Consider the following 23,376-nt stretch of genomic DNA (forward strand, 5'->3'; position numbering starts at 1 on the left):
TTCATCCCAAACCAAGTCTTTTATGGAGGTCCTAAAGCTAGGACATTCATCTCCTAACCCCAAAGATCTCTTAGGGCAGACATTGGTGGTGGATCATGAAACAAAAACTCCATCTCTTGAAGTGAAAAATGTTTTAACCAACTTGATGGATGTGGATTATGAAGGATAGGCCATTATTTTCCGTTTAAATGGATTTTGGCCGGTGACATCTACTTTACAAGAATGGGTATACTATAACTAATCTCACAATGTGGAGCTATTATTTTTGTCAAAATGATTCTTTGTGGCTCTCTTCAAAAGTCAAGAGAACCAACAAAAGGTTTTTGAGAAGGAACCGGATTTGGGTCTGATCTCGTCTCTCAATGCAACCATGGTTTTGTGACTCTAATCCTCTTGCCATGCTATTATTGGCAACTAAAGTCCGAATAAGCCTTCCTAATTTACCCAACCATTTGACACAATTGGATACTTTAGAAGGTGTGGGAAATTTAATGGGAAGTTTCATTAAAATAGACACTTGAAGACTTTCAAAGGGAATTATTACATTTTCTCACATATGTGTCTAAGTGTACCTCATGCAATTGACCCATAAAATCCTACTCAAGGGGAGGGGTAAGGTTTATTTGTAACTCTTGGATTATTGAAATACTAATAATTCTTTCTATTGCAAAAATTGTCAACAACTTGGTCATCTTCAAAAGTTATGCCCTTTTTGGCAAGAGGCCTTTTCCCCAAGAATACAATGAAATCGAGCCATGGATGGAAAGATACAAAGGAAGCAAAAGGGTCCAAGAATACTTCAGTTCAAAAGCAAGGCAACCCTCAGCAATAGATGAAATATACCACCAAATGAACTCCTGTAGAAACCTCAAGAAGCACCATCTCATCCCACAGCAGAGGAGATCCTAAGAAATAGCCTCAACCATAATTGTGGCTTCTACAATGAGTGGGAAAAAATATACCCAAAGATCAATTGTATAGTGACAAGGAATGGACAAATATGACAAAACCTTGTAATGAAGTTATCTCAAAGAAATAGCATCGTTGTTCCATCTACAATTGTTCCTAATACTTTAGTTGACTGAAGTCTCCAAGAGAAAAGAAAAAAAAAATCCATGATTAATCTTAAGATATGATAACATGAATGTAGTAAATATTGTTTCATACACTATTCTTGATGGATGATACGTTGCAATCTGGTATTTTTGAGACACTATAAATTAATTTTAACTAACTTTAAAATATATATATATATATATTATTTTTCAAAATTCCAAAATAAACTGTTAATTATTTAATTAAATATATATATTAAAGAGTTATATAATCATTTTTTTTTTTAAATAAAAATTGGAATTGTGATTTTTTTTAAGTCAACAATGAAGTGCCAAAAACCCTTCCAATCTATTGTGTCCTCATTAAAAACACCGAAATCACTGCAAGTTGTTTCGTACATGAGATAACAAATAATAAACAGTATAGATATTAACACTACAATGCAAACGAGCAAAAACAAGAAGGTTCCCCTAATATCTTGGTTTATTTCATGTCAATGCGAAGCAGCGACTGTTCTACGGTAACAACGGTCTGACAAGCAGCGCAGGGAGGAAATCCAGTTTGGTTCAATGTTTTCACCACCAATTCTACATTCGCAGCACGACCGTACGATTGCGATATTTTCTTCTGTTCATAGTTATCATAGTTGGATATTGGGGAGGTCGATTTCTCATTGAGCGCGCCTCGGCCAGAAAGCAATCCATCAATCATCGGCAGTGAACAACTTTGAACATTAAAAATACAATTTAGGATTTCTACAAAAAATTATTTGAATGTTTTTCAAAGTATTTAGGTTTACGTCTGATTTATCGAGAGTGCAGAAAGAGTTTTTTTTTAAACCGTGTAAAGTTAAAATTATATAATTGACAAAATTATTATAGTAATATTTAAAAGCTGTGTCTCGCTGTTAGCGAACCTGGCCGGGTTTCTCGTCTCCAAGATCCAAGTTCCAGTACGGGTGCTTCCAAAACGTACCCAAATTCGGGTTGTTTTGTCTAATTGGGTGCGGAGAACCCGATAATGGCGTGGAACCCCAAAAAAAACCACAAAATCGAGGAAATTAGGGTGGTGTGTATTGAAATATAGATTTTAATTAAAAAATTAAACTGAAATATGGAACGCCTTGTATGATGTATGTATTGCATGTTACATTTTCAATCAGATCTTCTAGCGACTAAGGTAACCCGGTATGCGAAATGAAAGCATCCCATTCACACTGTAAATCAAGAAACCCACTGTATTCAAAATTAATGCACTAGTTCTTTTAGCAGAAAAATTGAATAGAAAATCTAGCGAAAATAATGATTTATGGATATGGATATGAGATAACAAAGCAAAAGCAGAAAAATTGAATAGAAAATCTAGCGAAAATAATGATTTATGGATATGAATATGAGATAACAAAGCAAAAACCCTGGCTTTTTCGTTTGGTGTTTACGCAAACGTTTTTGCTGTTTTAAAACATATCCATTTTATTATTGGAGACATCATAATTTTTATTTAATGGTTTATTTATTTATTTTGTGAAGTTTAACACTCATAGTTAGATACATGATTTCACGAAATTATAAAATATAATAAAGAGTATTGGTGCTTTTATTTTTGATATTAAACCATTTAAATGAAAGAAATTTCAGAGTGACCATATTTTGTAAATGGTTTGCATGTAAGTTGATAATTAGATACAATTTTGGATTAATAAAATAATGTGAATTTAAGTAAATACATAAAGTAATTTATAACAATGGAGAGTGATCCTATACTTGTTAGCTTACAACTAAGAGTTTTTTAATACATAAGAGTTTTTTAATACATATTAGGTTTTTTACATTTTTAAGATATGGTCGGTTTTACATATATATTTTTTAATACATGGTAAGTTTTATATATTTAGGTAAATGAAATTTTAATGTGAATGTTGGGTGTTCAATGATGTGAGTGTTTAAATCTTTAACGTTTAAATCATAAATATTTTATTTTTCTTGTTTAATGTTGGAAAATATACAAATTTATATATATTATAATTTATAAAATAATATATGGATATAAATTATAATATACCCTAGAAGAATCCATACACCCTGTTTCAAAAAGTGACATCTCAATCAGTGAAACCCAAGTTTCTTGGCAACATAGTTTAAAAGATTACCCAACAAAACACAAGATAGTAGTTACAACTTACAAGTTTTGTTTTTTCATACAACCATACCAAAAGAAACATTTACTTAGAGTCTTTCCCCTTTTTGATAGGGTATATTCCACATGAATACCATAGGTTCTTATAAGCATTGTGCACGCTAGTTAATTAATTAATCATGGGGGCTTTAGTCGGTGAGCAATACTATACCACATGCATTCATATTAGGGGATATATATTGATGAGAAAATGAAATAATATATTGAGCATATAATAGGGGCTGGAGGGTTTTTATATTGGTAGGTATAAAAAATGTTAATGAAAAATGGTACCTACAATATTTAGTGAAAGTCGGGGTTTTTTTAATTGAGAAGTTGTAGGGAGTTAAATAATGTGTTTTTTAGAGATATTTTCCAATATATAGTCAAAATAAGGGTATTGTTTAGTATTCCATAAACACACTTGATATGTCAGAAGTTCATTGAGTGAAACCCCTATGTAATTACTAAAAATTAATATAAATTATTAATTTTATTTTTATAGTTTTAATCATCTAACCTTGTACATAATATTACATAACATACCGTAACATTACATAACATAATAGGACATAACAAGACGTTACAACATCCCTTCCATACCGTCAAAGAAATTATAAGTGGTTTCTATGTAAATATGTGCAAAAGAAGACATTATGAGCGTGATTTTAAAATGAATTTATATGCTTGCAAAAAGTTTGACAAACTTTCAAATAAATTATTTTACAAAAAAATTGTATGGTTAATTTTTGAAGAAAGAATGATTTTTAATTTTTTATATTTGAAAATTGATTTATCCACTTAATTAGTACTTTCAAATTTACATCTCAATTATCTATAATTTGAGCGTGTTTAAGGATTAAGAGCACTTGTTTCTCAATTATATATAATTAGAGTGAGTTTAATGATTAAGAGCATGTGTTTTCTCTTAAGAAAATACATATTTAAATCCAAAAAGAAGTAGAATATGTATTATTTTATAGACATTAATAGTTAAATTACTACATAGAGGTAGATCCATTATCTCATAGTGAATATATATATTTATATATATATATATATATATAACATATATATATATATATATATATGGGGATGATATTAGATATAATTATTATATTGTTTTATAAAATATATTGCATTCTTATGTAATACATTATTTGGAATTTTTTAAATTTATTAAAGGATAATTGTTTGAAAGGACATCTCCAATAGTTTAACAATATCATTTTAGTTTAAATAATAGTTGCAAAAAAAATAGATAGTCATGTCTATTTTAAAATAGGGCTTTTAAAATTTTAGTTTAATTATCAAGAATTATTAGGTGGATGCTAGGGATTTTACATTCATGAAATATTCTAGAATATTCTTAATACTATGCACACATGAAAGGTTGATATTTATCTCCAAAGTAGCTATGTCATTTTCCCCATTTAATTAGATTGATTAATTATAGAAAATGTTATATTAGCAAGTGTCACATGAAATGAGCTAGCAAGTGTCATATGAAATGAGTTATGTTCTTTTGTCACATTGACAAGCCATGATATTGGTCCATGTTATTTTAACAAATCCTATTTGGAGACACTGTAAAGTAGGAGTGAATTTACTTGATTCATAATCTTGTTATATATAATAATAATAATAATAATTTTTTACGGTTAAGTCATTTTTAGGATTTTTTCCTATCAAAAGTTATCAACCATTTAGGCATCCATTTAGTTTATATGCTTGGGCTACTTGATAATCTTTTTGAAATTATTAATATAAAAATGTTAATGGTGTGGAGGCCTTAGAATCAGGAATTGATATTTTACTTTCACCTACTAGCAGGGTAGGGTGGAGAAGGGGGGGGGAAGAATTAAGATGATTTTCTCCACAAATGGTTCATGTATCACTTCATAATATTCATGCGATTATCGAAGAAATAACTACAATTATTTTTGTGAACCTAGAAGAGAAGATTTGTGTGAACTAATTAAACTATGTTTAGTAAAAAGAAATCATTTGCTTGTGAGCACCAAATTTTTTGAACTTTGAGAACCTTTGAATTTGGTGATCTTTAACATGTTCAAACCCTTATTAGCATATTTTAGTACATAATTTTTATGTGATAATAATTGCCCCATGATGTGTGAGGTTAGAAGGATATGTGTAGCCAAAACAAAACACATTATGCTTGATGGAATCATGCTACTTCCAGAGAATGATACCCTAGTTGAAGACATAGAGGAAGGATATTGATGGATAACCATGGAATCCACTATTTAAACAAAAGCATAAACACTATAGATACAAGGCATGCATGTCCCATTCTTGTGAGCATGAAAATTACAATTATTATTATGTGTATGTGCAAGAATGATCTTGTAAAAAATGATGAGAACATGATTATTGATGCTCGCATAGACGAGTGCTTCAGTCTCAAGGGTGCACTAATAGAATAAACTATTAATTATGTGCATGCCCCCATGTGTCCGGCATAACCAATGATGATGGAACTATAGGTGGTGAGCTGCTGGTGTGGTGCATGGTTTTTTGAATAAAATAGAAAGTTGAAACTATCGCAAAGTATGAGACATCTCATCATGAAATAATGTCGAAGTTGAATGATAGAGAGGTTGTTGAACTTTGTGGACATTGATTAGTTAGATCAGTCCATGCCACATTCATATTTGAATTATGGTAATGAAAACCAATGTACTTCTTCCTTATTGGAAAATTAGCTAATGTTTATAGGAAGGAAGAAAAAAATATTAAAAGATAGAGGTTCTTCGAGAAACCCACATGAAGAAAATTGAGATACTAAACCATGATGAGGTGTATAGGTCATCATGGGTGAGATTAATGGGAAATGGAGACTATCAACCTATCATGGTTGGTGCAAAATGGTGGTGGTGGTAGTGAAAATGAACTGAGGTAAGCATGCCCCTAGAATTGAAAGGATGTTTTGGAGGAGGGGGGTTTGATAGGTGGTTATTTTGAATTAAAAGAGTGGGTTGACCATTATCATGTGATGGCTAGGGATTGTAGTGGGTCACAACATGAAGTCGGTATTAAGCGAACGTGATGAAAATGTAAGTGTTCAAACCATTGGTAACTCAATATTGTCATTGGGTAGTATGTCAAAAGTATGGTAATTGGTGAGCTTATTGTTTCCAACAAATGTTTTTACACATTCCAAAAGAATATAATGATGGTTTTAAATGTAAAAACATGGAGACAGGCACCCAATTTTGTGGTAGCCTATGTGAGGGTGTTAAGGAGTAATAATAGAGGATGGGGGCCCCTTTAGCTAGTCTCAGTGTGATGGTGAAGAATGGATGATGATAATGAAAATGGTCAACTATTGGTTAAGGTGTGAGATTCCAAGTGAGAAATGAGGTGGCACATCTAATGTCAATCAGATTTTTATGTTCATAGGAACACGAGATGTTAGTATTAAGATAACATTGAAGCATGAGGCAATGATTTGAATTATGCAAAGAAGTGATTCCTGGGCGAGGCAATGTGACAAGGATGCTAGTAATTCAAAGTGTACTACTACATGAGGAAATCCATGGTGGTGTATGAATTTTTGACCGAATGTTGACATTTATCGAGTGTAAAAAGAATGTGTTGGAAAATGTGATTGAGATTCAATGTCCATATAGTTAACTAAAGGGGAATGTACTCGGTTATGCAAATTCTGAAAGGAAGAATTTGTCATGATAATTTGATGGAAATGATACCTCTAGTGTCATTGTGTTACCTTACATATAGGGTAACTAGTGTGAGTGAAACAATTGGGGTTGTAAACGTGATCTAGAAAACTAGAAGTGAAAGAACCATAGATTGATGAAATAAACCAAGTAAATATTCTAATAAGATAATGATAAAAAATGGCGCACTTGAGTAGAACCATGAGAGTGATGAGAGGCCACAAGACCAAATTTTGATATGGACAAAGGAAGAGGATGATGCAAAATGCACATTGTGTTGATCCTAAGGGTATGAATAGTTTGGGAAATGGAGCTCATGAGCTCCCAAATGGTCTAGAGCAAGCTAGAGAATGAGGTGTATAAAAGGTGGGTGGGCCCACTATTCCACCACATTTGGATGCATGTGAGCCGACAATTACAGAGCTTGATCATGATAATTTCTCATTCATGAGGATATCAAAGTACCATTTGTAATTATGAGAGAGACTAGTGATTCATCTCACTTTCACCCTTGTAATTTTTATTGTAGATTAGGGGGGTTGTATGGCCATCTTTTTCTTTGTGGACCCACAACCATGTGAGAATTTTGGTGGGAGATATGGGAACTGCACATAGGGTAAGTACACAGTTGCTATAATGGCCGCAACTATAAATTACATAGGTGTGTAGTGTGCTACATGTATGGAGGGGTTCCAACCATGTTCGCATATCAATTGGATGGGGTATAGTCATACTGAGAACCATGACTATATGGGGTATAGGGATATAGTGAGTTGCACACTTGGAAGGCTAATAGTCATGGTGCAATCACATTTTTTTAATAAAGAGACATGTGGGTCCATGCATGCCTATGGGAGATACATGTGTGCAGTTAGTGAAATTATGTATGGTTAAGTTATGTCAATGCAACAGTGATAATTTTTTTTGGAAGGGACTCACCACTTCTATGTAGATTGTGGAAGACTACATAGAGATCAAAGTATGCATGCAATATGACCGTTGTTTGAGGTAGGATCTAGCTAGGTGGGGGCTACTCAATTAGTTTGAGTGCCCCTTGATCTGGTCACAACAGGAGTTGTTCCATTTCCTAATGAGTTGTTGCAGGCCCTATAGGGGGTGTTTTAGGTTTGAGGGGAATACCAAGAGATTACAGTGGAAGTACATATCTACTTCCTAATGGAACTATAGCCCTACAGAGAAGAAGTCCCCACGGAGCCTCTAAGATTGAGGGAGGCTCTAGAGGAGTTGGAGGGGAGAACTATATGGTTGTGGAAGTGAAGGGATACGACATCTAAATCTGGCCAATATAAGATATCAGTATGCAGGGCACAACTACCATGGCCGTTAGGATTTTAAGTGCTCTACTATATTATAGGCTTATAGCTAAGGGTAATGGAGAGGATTACGAGGGAGACATTCTATGATTGGGCTCACCTTCTACACATAAAATATATTATACAACTAACTAGGGCCATAGATCACTGAATGCATAAGCTTTCCTTGAGGATTATCCTCTATATTGTTTGTATTGAATGGGCAGGGTTGATATGGCCATAGATCCACCTTGATGTTACTCCTCTTAGATGGTAATCTATCATGAGGCAAGGTATTCTCATGATTCGTGAGCGGGGATGGGAGGTGGTGTGATTTCTAACTGACAAGGTCCATTAGTGGTGGCTTTCTATGCAAAAAATCATCCTAGAGTTCCCCTATGTCGGGGTGGAGTTCGAGGACCTTGACATGCTACCGGCCCTAGGTGAGGCATGGCCATGCACATGAGCATGTTTGATTAATATATGCATTTATCTCAAGTTTGGATACTTTAATTATGTATGATGATACTAATATGCCCCTTGGCGTTTAGTTTTAGGTATGAGGTCATGGGGATGTGAGGTTTTGATTATAGGAGATCATGCCCATGGAGGTGATCATGGGTGGTGTCCTATTAGAGTTGGCCATGTACATACGATAGAGGGAGAACAATAGGGACCCAAACAATAACGTTTGGAGTTTTTCTTTAGCGTAGGGGTAGGGGTTACCCTAGTTTAGGAGAAGATGAAGGAGGACCACTGTGATGTGAAGATATGCTAGCTTCATAAACAAGCAGTGATTCTAGACTATCATGATATGGATGTATGCTAGACGATGGCAAGTATCCTTCTTGGAAACCTAGAGGATTGTTGGGCCATTTTGGGAGAGGATATCATTGATGTAATGTTGACGCCATATGAAGAGTAGAAACTTGGTATGTTGGAGAGCATCAATGGTGGTAGCGATGGAAATACTCATTTTGGTACGAGAATGAGGGGCATGATGAGATATTCCTACTGATAGGGGAGGAGGGAAAGATGGTACCTTTACTTTGTGGCCCTCTTAGTGTTGTTTTTGTACATCTCATTTTTTATGAGGGGAAGCATCCTTTATGATAATTTTCCCCATATTTTTTTGCTCTCCCACATTATTGATGGTTGAAAACCACAAATTTATGCAAGCTCTTAGCATTTTGTGTGTGTGTGTGTGTGTGTATGTGTGTGTGCGTATTTGTTCTCATGCGATGTATTTTCGTATGACATGTTTCTTCTGATGTGATGGTTCTATGATGTATTTATGATGCTTTTCATGTTTTTTTGTTACATGTATGTTGATGGTTATTCATGATTAATGTGATTCTTTCCATCCTATGAAATTATTTTCTATGGGGTTGATGAATTGGCTCTAACTTCATGATATATGTGAAAGTATTATGTTGTCAATACTCCGTCCTAACAACTTGGAATGTAGTTACATTCTAAATAAAAAAGCATCATGAACCTAAACAATTGTGGTTTACCTGGGTGATTACAAGCTAGGAGTCAAGGAACATATGTAAGTGGTGAATGAAAAAAGTGGATGGAATCAACCACTAGGCCTATGATGACATGGTATTCAACTTAATTCTTTATTTTTGATATGATACATGATCCTCTTGTGTGGATTAGGGTATGATTGGGAGAGTAATTGGTACAAGTTTCCAAGGCTTGGTTCTACGTCCAATAAGAAGCACCATCAACAAAATCAAGGAAGTGCACTGGTGGGTGACCCATCTATGAGGAAATGAGAAGGAAAATATCAAAGAGATGTTTTCGAGGCTATTAACTCATAAGAGATGAAAAATAAGTATAAAAAAAACTAAGGGACACCAAACATTATTTTCATTGATGGAATTTGTTGATGTTGAATCCATTGATGGGGTGTTTGAGACATGTTTTGTGAGGTTTATCTTGGATGCGTGTCTCTTTAAAAGGAAATTTTTGACAATGTACAACCCTTTCCATAATATTTTGGACTTCCTAGGTCCCAAGTACACATTAGCAACAACATCATGTAGGGAAAAGTACCCTATTCTAAAGGTGTGAGGGTTAATGTTGTGATTGTATGCTACTTTGGATCATTTGTTAATGGATTTCTTGTGATGGAGATAATTTCACTGATATTCATCAACATTTTCTAGTTGATTTAGCCATTTCTTAGGGGGAGTGATATGTTGGTGGAGTTCCATACCAATGCGCAAAGTGTGGATCTCATATTCTTTAGGTATGACATCTTCAATTTTGTGCATGAGGTGGGAGTGAGTGAACTTGATGGAGGTTTTGACTCATGTTAAATACATCCATAAGGCTAATAACATCATGTGATGCTAATTTTGTTCATTTTTTTCACCATGCACTACAACATTGCTTTCAGATCATTATTGACGACTTTAATTTGGACACTAGATTTGGGATATTATGGGGAAGGAAATTCATGACTGGAGCTAGGGAGAGAAGTGATCTAATGGAAGGCATCATCGTCAAATTTTTACTGATCATTAGACACTATCTCCTTGGGGACACAAAATGTTGTAATGGCTTGGTTAAAGAAAAACCAAGTCGCAATTTGACGATGTTATTGAAAGTGGATATGGCCTTGATCCACTTGTTGAAGTAGTCGATGATGATGACTATGTACTTGTGATTATTCTTGGACAAGGAATTACAAGTCATGAAATCAATGCCCCATTGGCATAAGGAGATTGTTAAAATAATAAGATGCAATGGAGACAAATAATATTGTGTTTGGTGGAAATAAAGCTAACATTTTGTGAATTGTTTGGCTACCTATATCCAATCTCAAGATAGTGAATACCAAAAATAATTAGTCTCAAGGATTTTATGAGTGGTTGAAATTCTAGAGAGATTTCCATTAAAGGCCTTGCTATGGAATTCATTTAAGACTCACTAATATTATTAAAAAGTGATGCATTAACATAAAATGAAATCATTTCCATGATGTTAGAAAGCATGTCCAATGAGGAGATATCGAGGTGCCTAATGAAAGATATGTTTTCAATCATCTCACAAAAGGTGAGGACCAAAATTTTAGGTTCCCAATTAGATAAGAATCTGACCATACCAAGGATTATCTGATGAGATAACAAAGAGCTATTCATTGATGAATGCATCGTCAAATAGTAGACTTTTGGTATTTGTGTTAAATCAATGCTGAATTATACAAGTACCAGGGCTTTATTACTCTTGTGTGAGGGAATGTAAAGGTTAAATTCTTGAATAATGACCACCCATCGAGAAAATTTATGATTCATCATTCTACATGTAAGAAGGTATTCCATGTTGTTCAAACATGCAAATAGTTTCATAGTCCTTACGATAATGTAATGTTGTAGTTTTTGGATTATGTGCACTAATGCAAGGACATTTTTTTCATCTAGTTCACAACATAGAGTTGCTACTTACAAGTTTTTACTCATTTAGTAAATGAAATTATCTCTATTGTAAGCTGCTTCTTGCACTAATACCCTTGTGATGGTTACCTCAGATAATGACACGTAAATAATATAGTCTTTGTTATAAATAGGATGACTAATTAATGTTGCTTTTGATAATGTACCCTTTAAATCCTTAAAGTCTTGTTGTACTTTTTCATCCCATTTGAATGGGATACCTTGATGAAGGATGTGAAGAAAAATTTGTTAGTGCAAGTGGAATAGTCTAGGATAAAGCATTTTAACAAGTTGGCCTTGCCATGAAGTCTATGGAATTGGAATAACATTTTGGGTGGGGGGATCACATGAATGACTTGTACTTTGGGAGGGTCATACGACCATGTGAATATGTCATGATATTCTTGGAATATGACCTTTTACAAAAACCACTCTTTAAATGAGTAAGTTTCCCCTAGTGTTATCTCTTGGACAACCCCGGGTTTAGTTGAAAGGTTGACCTTGAAGGTAGTACATATGTTTTCTATATTTCCTTCCATGAAGGTATATGATGTAGGGATGGGGCTTTTGAAATAGTAAACATGGCTTGAGGGAATGAAATCCTTTGTTTCTATTGCACATATATTAGTCATAGGTGGTGTGATGGTGGTCAAGTCACATCCTGGTATAATGAAGGAAGAGTGATGTATGGCATCCCAATGGCACTCAGGTTATATCATGACTATGAAGGTGGGTTCATTAGAGTGGAAGATACCCAAGATATTTGGTGTCATCATCGACGAGACATGAAGTAATGGTTCGTGTATTGAAGTATGAGTGCACATGCAAGCATTCAATATCATACTAGATTCCATAGGACTAATGGAGGAGGAAACAACATATATGGGATGGGTTAGTGATGTCGGTGTTTGCACTACCATTGTTTTGGACAAAGAAATATCATGATGAGTAAATGACTAGTATCACCTTAACCATGAATGAAGAAACATAGTAGATATGCTCTTGATTACATTTGTCATTACTACTAGGGGTTAGATGAATCTCTTACCATGGCCCAAGTGATAGGGTAGTTTGAACTTCTAACAGTTGCATCAGTGTGATAGGAACCACACTAGGAGTGGGATCATCTCTTGATATGGTTGAGGTACTTACCGTTTCAGTAGCATCCTCATCTAGAGGAAGATTGGGCACTTGATGTGATGGATATGTCACCTAAGTCCTGTGGTGTCAGTAATATGTGATGAGTAAAAGACATATATAGGTGAGATGAGTGTCACGACACAATGCACAAGGTTATGACATCCACTGATTATTTGAGATAGTGACACAGCAGATGGTGGATGGTGCATCGTCAATATCCAGGGTTAGTGGCAGCGATGGTATGACAGTCGAGGCATGATAGGTAGGGACTAACCCATCCCTATATCAAGGGAAATTGGGACAATGATGAGTATAATTCCCATGTTGCACACACATGGTACATCAGTGGTTAGTGCATAGAATATTATTATGTGAAGTATTCCTTCTGTTAGTTGTATAAATTATTGTTTCTATCTGAAACTGCTCATGGAATTTACTAAAACACTAGACTCAAATCTACTCTACTATTTTTCAGAATTCAATTCATGATAGAGAACGCTAATAATTAAGATGCAATAAGAATGATCACACATGCATAAAGATTTATCTAGGGGAAATAAACTAGTCAATACCCCTTCCTATCTGTATTGCACTAATCAAAGAATAGAGATGAATACATATGCTTGTTCAAGCCTCAGCGTAACCTGGAGGTCTATAGTCTATCTCTCTTCCTAATTGATTTTTGCTAGTGAAAACTTAGCCAATTTTCAAGCCCTCCAAGTTCCTATTTCCTTGCATTGTTCCTTGAGGAAATTAGCCCCTATTATAATTAGGAAATTTAGTCAGTCGCATTGCACAATTCCTCTAGGTCCTTAATTTCATTGTATGCACCACCTATACACATGGGAATAGTCTACAACTAATAGTAAATTGCCTTGGAATCTCCATCTCTATTAGGCAAATCAAATTCTTGCATGCAACAACTATTTTGGTTGGTTGATCAACTAACCGATTGATCACTAAGTGTGGTTGAAGTTCTACTTCAAGAACTTGACCTCTACTAGTTCTTCTAATAGTTAGAACTAGTTTAAATAACAGTAACTCAATTTAACTGAAATAGATTGCTACAAATTAGCAATCATATGAAATGAACTCAATATTTCCTGAGTCGAATTAATTGAGTTGACCAAGTGATAAGTGCCTTGTCACTTAGTTAACTACCTCCAAGATTTTTGCTGAAATAGGAATTCAAATTTTCTCTAGTTTGACCAAGGCAAAGTCAAACTGAGATTTTATTGCTGCATTTTCAACACTCCCTCTCAACAAGAAAGGGATTATCAACCACATCTATCCTACAGCTGTGCAACTCAAACTTCCCTCTTGGCATGGCCTTTGTTAAAATATTAGCATCTTGTTGTAATGTATTGCAACAACATTATTCGCCTTTGCACACAATCCCATAAATAGTGATATAAATAAATGGTAATACCTGATATCTACATGTGTGGATCAATCGTTACTACAAACATTTTCAGAGAACTTGATGCAACTATGACTATCACATTAGATAACAGTTGGATCCATCATTGGATCAAACAATCCAACAACTATCTTTCTCATCCAAATCGCCTCACATGTTGCTTGACTTGCAGCCATGTATTCTACCTTTTTTGAGCTAAGGGCCAAAAATATTTACTTCTGGTTGTACCAAGAAACCGCCATGGACCCAACACTTAAAATTCCACCTAATTTACTCTTTCGATCTCATGGACTCCACATCTAATCTACATATGTGATCCAACACAAATCCACTCAGTCTGTCCATCTGTCCCATAGTCCAAACTGGGTAGTTCCTCTGAGGTACTCTAGAACATGATTAACTTCCCTCCAAAATAGTTTGGTTGGCCTAATGATATCTTGGCTCAGCTGGTTGACTGCATAGCACATATCCGGTCATGTGTTCATGAGATACATAAATGAACCCACCAACTTTTAGGTTCCCAATTATATAAGAATATGACCATACCAAGGCTATCTGATGAGATAACAAAGAGTTGTTCATTGATGAATGCATCATCAAATAGTAGACTTTTGGTATTTGCGTTAAATCAATGCTGAATTATACAAGTACAGTGACTTTATTACTCTTGTGTGAGGGAATGTAAAGGTTAAATTAATCAATAATGACCACCCATCGAGAAAATTTATGATTCATCATTCTACATGTAAGATGGTATTCCATGTTGTTCAAACCTGCGAATAGTTTCATAGTCCTTAGGATAATGTAATGTTGTAGTTTTTGGATTGTGTGCACTAATGCAAGGACATTTTTTTGGTCTAGTTCATAACATAGAGTTGCTACTTATAAGTTTTTACTCTTTTAGTACATGACATTATCTCTATTGTAAGCTCCTTCTTGCACTAATACCCTTGTGATGGTTACCTTAGATAATGATAGGTAAATGGTATAGTCTTTGTTATAATTAGGATGGCTAATTAATAGTGTTTTTGATAATGTGCCCTTTAAATCCTTAAAATCTTGTTGCACTTTTTCATCCCATTTGAATGGGAGACCTTGATGAAGGATGTGAAGAAAAATTTGTTAGTGCAAGTGGAATAGTCTAGGATAAAGCATTGTAACAAGTTGGCCTTGCCATGAAGTCTATGGAATTGGAATAACATTTTGTGTGCGGGGATCACATGAATGACTTGTACTTTGGGAGGGTCCACCATAATACCATGCTAAGAAACAATGAATCTAAGCAAGCATCTAGCCAAGACAAATAAAAGCATAGTTTATAGGGTTTAAGCGGAGGTTATATTGAGGAAGATATAGGAACATAAAGCGAAGAGTGTAAGGGTGTTGAAAGCACTGCTTTGAGTGAGCAGTGAGATAATCTAAGTAGGTTAGGATAATATTAGGTATATCATGGAAGGTATAACTCATAGCTTATTAGAAGGCGCTGCTAATGTTTTTTATGCCAAAGGAAATCACATGATAAGTCAAGGTTCCCTAAAGGGTGGTAAATATAGTGTTGTACTAATCTGCATAACATATTTGAATATGTTGTAGCTTGAGAAGCCATCTTTGAAGGATAGAGCTTTTTGGTTGACACATAGGTCAATGAATTGTCCTTTGGATATTCTTTTCTCAAATTATAGAAATTAGTATGTATCTGAATGATATCTTGTTTCTTTATTACATGTATAGGATTAGACACCTAATAGGTGTAAGTGATAGGGTAAATTAAACCAGGTTTATGAAAATTTATGATTTAAGTTTTGATAGCTATGTATTTTCATCGGTATAGAGGACACTAGTTCTAGTGAATAGGAGAAGCATTTGACCAAGTGTCGATATGGTGTTTTATAATGGTATGAATAATAATATAATTTTTTGCATATGTCCATGTGAATATGTCATGATATTCTTGGAATATGACCTTGTACAAAAAACCCTCTTTAAATGAGTAAGTTGCCCTAGTGTTATCTCTTGGACATCACTGGGTTTAGTTGAAATGTTGACCTTGAAGGTAGTAGATATGTTTTCTGTATTTCCTTCCATGAAGGTATATGATGTAGGGATGGGGCCTTTGAAATAGAAAACATGACTTGAGGGAATGAAATCCTTTGTTTCTATTGCACATATATTAGTCATAGGTGGTGTGATGATGTTAAAGACACATCCTGGTATAATGAAGGAAAAGTGATGCATGGCATCCCAATGACACTCAGTTTCTATCATGACTATGAAGGTGGCTTCATTAGAGTGGAAGATACCCAAGAAATTTGGTGGCATCATCGACGAGTCATGAGGTAATGGTTCATGTATCGAAGTATGAGTGGACATGCAAGCATTCAATATCATACTAGATTCCATAGGACTAATGGATCAGGAAACAACATAGATGGGATGGGTTAGTGATGTCGTTGTTTGCACTACCTTTGTTTTGGATGAAGAAATATAAACATCATGAAATGATGAGTAAATTACTAGTATCACCTTCACCATGAATGAAGAAACATGGTGGATATGCTCTTGATTACGTTTGTCATTACTACTAGGGGGTAGATGAATCTCTTACCATGGCCCAAGTGATAGGGTAGTTTGAACTTCTAACAGTTGCATCAGTGTGACAGGAACCACACTAGGAGTGGGATCATATCTTAATATGGTAGAGGTACTTACTGTTTCAGTAGCATCCTCATCTAGAGGTAGATTGGGCACTTGATGTGATGGATATGTCACCTAAGTCTTGTGGTGGCAGTAATATATGATGAGTAAAGGACATATATAGGTGAGATGAGTTTCACGATACATTGCACAAGGTTATGACATCCAATGGTTATTTGAGATAGTGACATAGTAGATGGTAGATGGTGCATCATCAATATCCAGGGTTAGTGGTAGTGATGGTATGACAGTGGAGGCGTGATAGATAGGGACTAACCCATCCATATATCAAGGGAAATTGGGAAAATGATGAGTATAATTCCCATGTTTTACATACATGGTACATCAGTGGTTAGTGCATAGAATATTATTATGCGAAGTATTACTTCCATTAATTGTATAAATTATTGTGTATATCTGAAACTGCTCATGAAATTTACTAAAACACTAGACTCAAATCTACTCTAATACTTTTCGGAATTCAATTCATGATAGAGAACACAAATAATTAACATGCAATAAGAATGATCACACATGCATAGAGATTTATCTAGGGGAAAGAGACTACTCAATACCCCTTCCTATCTGTATTGTGTTAATCAAAGAATAGAGATGAATGCATATGCTTTTTCAAGCCTTAGCATAACATGCAAGAATATAGTCTATCTCTCTTCTTGTCTGATTGACTCTAGCCAAAACTTAGCCAATTTTTAAGCCCTTCAAGTTCCTATTTCGTTGCATTGTTCCTTGAGGAAATTAGCCCCTATTATAATTAGGAAATTCACTCAGTTGGATTGCGCAATTCCTCTAGGTCCTTAATTTCACTATATGCACCATCTATATACATCGGAATAGTTTACAACTGATATTAAACTGCCTTGGAATCTCAATCTCTACTGGGTAAATCAAATCCTCTACATGAAACAATTATTTTTGGCTGGTTGATCAACTAACCGGTTGATCGATGAGTGTGGTTGAAGTTCTACTTCAAGAGCTAGACCTCTACTAGTTCTTCTAATAGTTAGAACTAGTTTAACTAACAATAACTCAACTTAACTGAAATAGATTGCTACAAATTAGAAATCATATGAAATGAAATCAATATTTCCCAATTTGAATTAATTGAGTTGACTAAGTGACAAGTGCTTTGTCACCTCAGTTAACTACCTCGAAGATTTTTGCTGAAATAGGAATTCGAATTTTCTCTAGTTTGACCAAGGCAAAGTCAAACTGAGATTTTATTGCTGCATTTTCAACACTCCCTCTCAACAAGAAAGCGATTATCAACCACATCTATCCTACAGCTGTGGAACTCAAACTTCCTTCTTGACATGGCCTTTGTTAAAATATTGGCATCTTGTTGTAATGTATTGCAACAACATTATTTGCCTCTGCACACAAGCTCGTAAATGGTGATATCAGTAAATGGTAATACTTGATATTTATATGTTTGGATCGATCATTAATAAAAACATTTTCATAGAGCTTGATGTGAATCTGACTATCACATCAGATCACTATTGGATCCATCATTGGATCAAACAATCCAACAAGTATCTTTCTCATCTAGATCACCTCACATGTTTTTTTACTTGTAGCCGTGTATTCTATCTTTTTCGAGCTAAGTGCCACAAATATTTACTTCTGGTTGTACCAAGAAACTGCTATGGACTCAACACTTAAAATTACACCTAATTTACTCTTTCAATATGATGGACTCCACATCTAATCTACAGATGTGATCCCACACAACTTCACTCAGTCTCTTCGTCTGTCCCATAGTCCAAACTAGGTAGTGCCTTTGAGGTACTCTAGAACATGATTAACTTCCCTCCAAAATAGTTTGGTTGGCCTAATGATATCTTGGTTCAACTGGTTGACTACATAGCACATATCCGGGCATGTGTTCATGAGATACATCAATGAACCCACCAACTGCCAATAAATGGTAGCAACTAGTTCCTCACCTGAAGTGGCATCCTCTTTCCTCCAGTTGGTCACTAGACGTGTCTCCATGGGTTTGCATCTATCCATGTGGAACCTATGAATTATATCATTGGCATACATTCCTCGAGAGACAAATAGTTCCCCATCACCTTGCCATAGTTCCAATCCGACGAAGTAGTGCATGAGACCCATATCCTTCATTTAAATCTCTCTGGCAATGTCCTCCTTGCAAGATCTGATCAACTTCTCATCACCAACCAAAATAAAGTCATCAACATATAAGACAATAATCAAGAATTCACCTTCTTCCAAAATATGATACATCTTTCTATCGCTTCACTTTTGGTGAAGCCTAAACCAGTGAGATAGCTATCGATCTTAGTGTACCAAGCACAAGCTTCTTACTTGAGTCCATATAATACTTGCTTGAGTCTAGAAATATGAGACTCCCAATCAAAAGTCTCAAAGCCTTTTGGTTTCTTGATATACAACTCCTCCTCAATAAATCCATTTAGGAATATTGTTTTCATATCCATTTGGTGCATCTTCTACCCCATTTATGTAGCTAGAGAAAGGATTGATCTGATGGCTGAGTACCTTGCTACAGGAGAAAAGGTCTCCTCATACTCAATCCCCTCAACCTAAGAGCACCCCTTGTCCAGAAATTTGGTCTTGCACTTTTCTATTCTTCCGTCTTCTCCATGCTTCACTTTGAAGACCCATCTCGAACCCACAACTGGTTTTTTTGCTGGTCTTAGGACCACTTCAAAAAAACTATTTTTTACAATGGATTCACACTCCTCCATCATTGCGTCAACCCATACAAGTGTCTTTCCCTCTTCCTCGAAAGAGGATGGCTCAACCTCTACAAGCTCAGCCATTTGATCCATGTAGCTAATGTACTAATCTAGTGACCTTCTCTACCTATGCTAATTTGAAGAAGAACCCACATTCATCCTACACAAGTCCCTTATCTTCCCTATTCCTCTTCCTACCTTCTCTAGATGCTTCTTCCTCATTGGCTATCTCCACTCTCCACTCCTCAACTTGTGGTTTCTTCACAACTTCTTGAGGTTCTTCCTTTGGAGCTAAAATCTCCTCTTCTGGTATGATCTCAAGCTCCCTCTCAATAGAGCACTGCATGACTTTGTCTTCATCAAATTTTAGATCCCTTCACATAACTATCATTATAAGGGATGACAAGTATACACGGTAGTTGTGGGGAGTTTCTATGTAACTCACAAATAATCCCAATTCTTTTGTTGGCTCTAGTTTCTTCCTTGATTCTTTGGAGACATGGCAGCAATAGAGGCTCCAAAAATCGTGAAGTGTGGCACGTCTGACTTCCTCCTCGAGAAAGTCTCTTCTAGGGTAATCATGCCATGAATCCAATGAGGACTCCTATTCTGAAAATAGATTGTCGTGTTGTATGGATCGGCCCACAAATTTAGAGGTAGGTGATCATCATGCAACGTCGCCCTCACTATTACCACAATGTTGTGGTTCTCCCTCTCAGCTACCCCATTCTGCTATGGGTTATGGGATGTTGTCAAATATCATCAAATGCCTTCTTTTGCACAAAAAAATCTAAGTTCATTCAACACATTATCACTTTTGAGAGCCTTCATCTTCTTTCCCGTTTCTTTCTCAACCTGTGCCTCAAAATCTAGAAACTTGGAGAATGCCTTATCCTTCTTCCACATGAAGACTAAGTACCACTTCCATGATAAATCATCAATAAATATGAAAAAATATTTGTACCTCGTAGTGGAGGATGTTGAGAAAGGTCCACAGACACCAGAGTGGATCCTTTCAAGGACTTCATGTGCTTTGCTATCCTGATCATGGAAAGTGGATTATGTGTAATTCCCCAATTTACACCCTTTGCATGTGTCTTGCTTCTCTATTGTCCCTTTGGGGAGGCCTGTGGTTATATGCTTCATCATCTTCAAACCCCCATGATTCAAACGGCCAAGTATTTTATGCCAAATTTCACCAACATCATGACTTTGCACCTTTTCCGCCTTTGTGCTAAATGAAACATAATCATCCACATCTAGCTTATACAGGTTCTGCACACGAACCTTGATCTACTTCACTTTTCCTGTGGCTATGCGACTATGTGTCATAACCACGGTCTTCCAAAACTACAACGAATACAATATTTTTCTTTGGACCTAGAACAAACATCACATCATCAAGTCTGAGAGGGGAGCATGACTCCCTCTTAAAGGTGACTATACCAACCCTATTCTCATTGTACCTTCCATCATCTCTCATATCAATGTGCATTTGGAGATCTTTCTCCTCCAAATCACTAAAAGAATATCTATTCCCCATCATGTGGAATGAGGCACCACTGTCCAAGTACCATATGCTCCCCATCACTATGCTGGCCATGCATGTAATGAGAGTAAAGTGAAGCTCGAACTATGAAGCCAAGGCTTCACCTAGTGCTTCTCTTGAGGTCTTTTAGCTTATATTCTTGTGTGGAAAATTCATGGCATAGTGCCTGAATTCATGACAATGGAAGCACTTGATTCTGTATAAGTCTTCCTTCTTGCCCCATTGACTAGAATTTGCTTCAGATTGGGATTTCCTCCCTTTCCCCTTCTTTGCCTTTCCAGCCAAGGAAAAATTTTCTTCATCCTAACCCTTGGATTAAGTCCCAAATATGGTATTCTACCTTATTTCCTCTTGCACCAAGTCAGACTAAGGGTGCTCCCAATTCAGTAGTTTCTCCCTCCCATTCACTAAATGTTGGTAGTTGTGAGAACTCTTGTGAAGGCCTAGAAGGGATAGTCTTACCAAATCGTATTCTCTGGTAGTAACACCAACTTGACCAATTTTATCAGAACATTGTGTGAACCTACTTAGGTATAGTAGAATAGTCTCATTCTTTTACATCTTGATAGTTTGAAGTTTTTCCTTGAGCATAAACTTCCTATGGTCACTACTATTCTAGAACAAATATTTTAGTGCTTTCCACATTGCATTAGAAGTCTCTTTGTCATGTATATTTGAGACAATGTGGTCTTATCATCCCTCCAATATGATTCCCCTCACCTTGGCTATAGACTTCTTCCATTCTGCTAGACATTGAGCATCAGCTGATGTTGGTTTCAGAATGTCATTATCAATGGGTTCCTTCAATCCATATATTCTACATATTGTCCTTCCAAGAAGCATAAGAAGCCATGCCTCCACTCCTTCTTTAGATTATCCATTGAAATTAGGAAGCCTAATGTTTTTAAACTCTCCCCATAACTCAGAGGAAGATGTCGTTTTTCTAGGCATAGAGGTGTTGCTACTTGATTTATGTTCTCCTTGATCACAAAACTCATTCATTTGGATTTCACTAGGAGTTAAGAAATTGGTTCTACTAGTAGATTTGGTTCTAGACCCTTTCCTATGATTCTTCTTGCTAAATATTTGATACTCCATATTTCTTAACAAATAGTCATTAATCTCCTCCTATTCCTCTTTGGATTTTGCCAACCTTTCTTAGTTTTCCTTAATATCTAATCTATCTTTAAAATTCATATTACTTTTTTTTTGCATTGTTGATTCCACCACCCACCTTTCCTAACTTAGTGTCGTGTACCTCACCAACTCTCGGTGATCCTATAGAACTATGTTGATTAATCTGTTCAGCCAAGAAGCTCACTGTTGTAACTCACAACTTTGATACCACTTTTAATGACTCCAGTACACACCCTTAATTTAATTTATTTGTTTACTTAACTAATAACATTAACAATTCCTAATCAAAGCTTATATACCATCTTCTTTTATTTATGAATAACACCTTCATCGATAACACCTTCTTGTATTATTAGTGAAATTGGATAATACAATCTTCAAATGATGTTGTATTAATTTATTTGTTGATATGTATACATCTGATAACATCGTACAATCTATATCGTTTCAAGAGAATAGACTTTCCAGCCCGCTAATGACAACATTTTGATCTTTTAACAGATTTAAGATCTATGCATAAATGTACAGTGTCACTTTTTTTATATACACATTGTTCTATTAATCCTTTATTTATTTATTTATAATCCGTGTCATTATCTTGTTTATTAAAAAGGATGTGGATTTACTAACCATTTTATATCTATATTATCAACCGTTAAGATTACCATTGTAATCTCGGATTACACTTCAAATTTATTTGCATTAACATATGTAAACATTATAATTCAACATACAACAATATTGCCTATCACATATTATTAAACTATAGCGTATGTATATAACCTTTGACAGGTACACACTGCTCAGGTATAGCATTCATAGCCCTTGAAATGCTTTAAACACAATGGGTTGGATTTCGTAAACCTTTTAAATAATCCAGCTCCTTTACATTGTTATAAATGTGGAATTTTAACTTTGATATATTCATGTATTGCTAAATATAAAAGGCTAAGTTTGGTTTTCAAGATTTCTCAAGAACCTTACACAGTATACGTGGCTTT

Source organism: Pinus tabuliformis, chromosome 8 (genome assembly GCF_031772625.1).
Source record: "Pinus tabuliformis cultivar Carrire ecotype Pingquan chromosome 8, CPIR1, whole genome shotgun sequence".
Lineage (NCBI taxonomy): Eukaryota > Viridiplantae > Streptophyta > Pinopsida > Pinales > Pinaceae > Pinus > Pinus tabuliformis.